The following is a 4,982-nucleotide window of genomic DNA, read 5'->3' as shown; positions in this document are numbered from 1 at the left end:
ACCTTTGATCTTTGAGGTTGCTGACCTTTGGATGGAGTTTTCATGGGTACTTTTTTGTTGCTGGTGTTGTTTTTGTTGCTTTCTGTTTGTTTGTTTTTCTTTTAACAGTCTGGCCCTTCGTCTGTAGGGCTGCTGTGATTTGCTGGGGGGACCACTCTAGATCCTGTTTGCCTGAGTCCCTCCCACACCTGGAGGTGTCACCAGTGGAGGCTGCAGAGCAGCAAAGATGGCTGCCTGCTCCTTCCCCTGGGAGCTCCATCCCAGAGAGGCACCAGTTCGATGCCAGCAGGAATGTTGCTGTATAAGGTGTCTGGCAACCCCTGTTGGGGGATCTCACCCAGTCAGGAGGCACAAGATCAGGGACGTGCTTAATGAAGCTCTCTGGCTGCCCCTTGGTGGAGGGGGAGCTCTGCACTTAGGAGAATCCCACTTGTCTAGACTTCCTGGATTCCTCAGAGCCAGCAAGGGAAAAGACTAAGTCCACTGATCCATGAAGACTCCAGTTGTCTCTCCCCACAAGGCCTCCATCTCAGGGAGATTAGAGTTCTGTCCCTAAACCCCTGGCTGTAGTTGATGAAATTCCCAGGCCTTGTCTGATGAGGAGGGATGGGTCCTGGTACAGCTTAAAGAGGCAGTCTGACGAATCTGCCACAACAGCTGTGCTGTGCCGTGGGAAATTCCTCCTGGGGCCAAACCGCCCAGTCTCCCCAGCACTGGCAGGGGAAAATGGCCAACTGGAGCTACAGTGATGGCTGCTGTCCCTCCCATCGGGAGCTCAGTCATCTTAGGCAGCAGGCAACCACAGTGATGACAGCCACCCATCCCCCCAGGAACTGGGTAGTCTTAGGCAGTCTCTAGCCAAGCAGCTACCAAGAATCTGCACTGCTCTGTGCTTAGGACCCAAAGCCCTAGTGGCATGAGCTCACAAGGGGATCTCCTGATGCACAGGTTGCACAAATCCATGGAAAAAAACATGGTTTCCTGGGTGAGGCAGCACAATTACTCAACACCTCCCTTGGTTGGGGGTGGGAGGTCCCCTTGCCCCATTCGGCTCCTGCATGGGCCGTCACTCTACCCTGCTTTTCCCTGCTCTCCTTGGGTTGTGCCAATCTCCCAGTCAGTCCCAGTGAGAGAACCTAGATACCTTAGTTGCTGATGCAGGATTCACTCACCGTTTTCATTCTTCTCAGTGGGAGCCTCCAACTGCAGCTGATTGTCGTCCAATATTTTTTCAAGATTGAATCCACAAACTAAAAATGCTGAAGGACAGCAGCATTATGTCTACAGAAGAGGGAACATGTAGTAATATACAACTAAAGTTGGAAGAGAGGTTAGGTGTTACCAATGACAATTCTCCCCTCTCCAGACTTTCAGCACATTTTATGCTTAGAAGAACAGGATAGTCTATGCAATCTAATTTTGAATCCATAGGTGTCTCTTTAAAAACTCTAAGTTTATTTTACATCAGAAGAGCATATGGTGTAAAAGTAATTATACATTTTAATGAACATGAATTCTTTCCTATTAGCAAACTATGTTGAACAAATATTTTTAAATATTTACTCTGGATATATTTATGTTATGCCACAATAGAGTGGGTGTTTAATGAAATGAAAATTGGTATGGTCTTGTTGCTTGGAGTAGAAAACACTATGTATCTATGTACATATATACACATATATGAGTATATGCATGCAGGTACATATATAAAAATGTATATATACATAGTATATACATGTATAATTTGATGAGATACAGAAAAATGAGATGAGAAATACAAACTTGAAAACAAAATAAAGCCATCGAAGCTTCAAGCTTCACGTCAACATTTATAACACAGAATTAAGTCTCACTTGCACTTATGTTGAATCTTTTTCAAAGGAATTAGGATACAGGAAGAGCTCATTTTACTAGAGAATTTTTAAAAATAGGGATCATTAACCAGCATCAATGATTGCCCTGGAAAGGGGTTTTATTATGTTTCTGAAGAGGCAAAGTCATGTTGTTGTTGTCCCCACCTACTTTTGCTCCTTTTCTCCAGATAACCCTTGTGAGCACTAAATTGGAGCTATCACATCATGCTGCGTGTTACTAAGTTCAAGTCTTCATCTGCTGCTTTAAAGCTATGATCTGGGTAACTTGGATGGACTCACTTCTCCAATTTATACATGCTCAATATCTGTTTCCTTTTCTTTCTTTCTTCTTCTTCTTCTTCTTTTTTTTTTTTTTTCTGAGACAGGGTTCTGCTCTGCCACCCAGGCTGGAGTACAGTGGCATGATCATGGCTCACTGAAGTCTCAAATTCCTCGGCTCAAGTGATCATTTTGGCTCAGTCTTCTGAGTAGCTGGGGCTACAATCATACACTACCACACCCAGCTAATTTTTTCAATTCTCAGTAGAGATGAGGTCTCTCTATGTTGCTCAGGCAGGCCTCAAACTCCTGAGCTCAAGCCATTGTCCTGTCTTGGCCTCCTAAAATGCTGAGATTACAAGCATGAGCCACTACATCTGGCCTCAATTTTTGTTTTATAGGTACTCCACAGGAGCCTAGAAACTACTACTAGTTCAAGACATCATCAATTGAATCCACAAAAACCTATTAAACATTTGTACTACCTTAGATACAAGAGATAAAAGAAGATAAGATAAAGAAGTCATGGCCCTCAGGCAGGCAGACTTTGGAGGCTCTGGAAAAGGGAAAGACTGGGCAAATTGAATGCCTAATAGGGCTTGCTTTCAGTGTGGTCTACAAGGACACTTTAAAAAAGATTGTCTGAATAGAAATAAGCTGTCCCCTTGTCCATGCCCCTTATGTCAAAGGAATCACTGGAATCACCATTCCCTTATGTCAAAGGAATCCCACTGCCCCAGGGGATGAAGGTCCTTGGAGTCAGAAGCCACTAACCAGATGATCCAGCAGGAGGACTGAGGGTGCCCAGGGCAAGCATCAGCTCATGCCATCATCCTCACAGAGCCTCTGGTATGCTTGACCATTGAGGGCCAGGAGGTTAACTGTCTCCTGGACACTGGCGCAGCCTTCTCTGTCTTACTCTCCTGTGCCGGACAACTGTTCTCCAGATCTGTCACTATCTGAGGGATCCTAGGACAGACAGTCACTAGATACTTCTCTCAGCCTCTAAGTTGTGACTGAGGAACTTTACCCTTTTCACATGCCTTTCTAAGTATGCCAGAAAGTACCACTCCTTTGTTAGAGGGAGACTCCTAGCAAAAGCAGGGGCTATTATATACCTGAACATAGGAGAAGGAACACATGTTTGTTGTCCCCTACTTGAGGAAGGAATTAATCCTGAAGTCTGGGCAACAGAAGGACAATATGGACAAGAGAAGAATGCCTGTCCCGTTCAAGTTAAACTAAAGGATTTTGCCTTCTTTCCCTACCAAAGGCAGTACCCCCTTAGACCTGAGGCCCAACAAGAACTCCAAAAGAGTGTTAAGGACCTAAAAGCCCAAGGACTAGTAAAACCATGCAATAGCCCCTGCAATACTCCAATTTTAGGAGTACAGAAACCCAACGGACAGTGGAGGTTAGTGCAAGATCTCCGGATTATCAATGAGGCCATTGTCCCTCTATACCTAGCTGCACCTAAACCCTTATAACTCTGCTTTCCCAGATACCAGAGGAAGCAGAATGGTTTACAGTCCTGGACCTTAAGGATGCCTTTTTCTGCATCCCTGTACATCCTGACTGTCAATTCTTGTTTGCCTTTGAAGATCCTGTGAACTCAATGTCCCACTGGGACTGTTTTACCCCAAGGGTTCAGGCCATCTATTTGGCCTGGCATTAGCCCAAGATTGAGCCAGTTCTCATACTTGGACACTCTTGTCCTTTGGTATGTGGATGATTTACTATTAGCCTCCTGTTCAGAAACCTTGTGCCATCAAGCCACCCAAGTGCTCTTAAACTTCCTTGCTACCAGTGGCTACAAGGTTTCCAAACCAAAGGCTCAGCTCTGTTCACAGCAGTTTAAATAGTTAGGGCTAAAATTACCCAAAGGAACCAAGGCCCTCAAGGAGGAACGTTTCCAGCTTATATTGGCTTATCCTCATCCCAAAACCCTGGATACTGCCAAAGGAACCCAAAAATGCAGGAGACAATGCTAGCTATTCCTGTGAACATCTAGAGGATCTGCGCCTGCTCTTCACATGGCAACCATAAGGAAAGTAACTAGAGTCGTAGATCCCCATGGCCCTCTCTTGTCATATTTGTCTCCTTACTGTTTTCTTACCCCCTTTCACTGTCACTGGACCTCCTCCATGCTGCTGTACTACCAGTAGTTCCCCTTACCAAGAGCTTCTACGGAGAATATGGCTTCCCAGAAATATTGATGCCCCATCGTACAGGAGTTTTTCTAAAGGAAACCCCACTTTCACCCTCCATACCCATACTCTCCTGGTAAGCCTATTTAATACCACCTTCACTGGGCTCCATGAAGCCTCAGTCCCAAACCCTACTAACTGTTGGATGTGCCTCCCTCTGCACTCAGGCCATACATTTCAATCCCTGTATCTTTAATCTCCTTGTTAAGTTTGTCTCTTCCAGAATTGAAGCTGTAAGACTATAAATCGTTCTTCAAATGGAGCCCCAGATGCAGTCCATGACTAAGATCTACTGTGGACCCCTGGACTGGTCTGCTAGCCAATGCTCCAATGTTGATGACATCAAACACACCCCTCCTGAGGAAATCTCTACTGCATGACCCCTACTATGCCCCAATACAGCAGGAGGCAGTTAGAGCAGTCATCAGCCAACCTCCCCAATAGCAATTGGGTTTTCCTGTTGAGAGGGGGAACTGACAGACAGGACTAGCTGGATTTCCTAGCCCAACTAAGAATTCCTAAGCCTAGCTGGGGAAGGTGACCACACCCACCTTTAAACACGGTGCTTGTAACTCAGCTCACATCTGACCAATCAGGTTGTAAAGAGAACTCACCAAAATACCAATTAAGCTAAAAGCAGGAG

At 45.3% G+C, this 4,982-nt stretch overlaps 1 pseudogene; it reads left to right on the top strand.

Annotated features, from left to right (window-relative positions):
- Window positions 1–596: 596 nt before the first annotated feature.
- LOC126949014 (uncharacterized) lies at window positions 597–4,755 on the top strand (annotated as a pseudogene).
- Window positions 4,756–4,982: the final 227 nt, after the last annotated feature.

Source organism: Macaca thibetana, chromosome 2 (genome assembly GCF_024542745.1).
Source record: "Macaca thibetana thibetana isolate TM-01 chromosome 2, ASM2454274v1, whole genome shotgun sequence".
Taxonomy (NCBI): domain Eukaryota; kingdom Metazoa; phylum Chordata; class Mammalia; order Primates; family Cercopithecidae; genus Macaca; species Macaca thibetana.
Note: the sequence above shows the minus strand (reverse complement) of the source record. Positions and strands in the feature narration are given on the sequence as shown.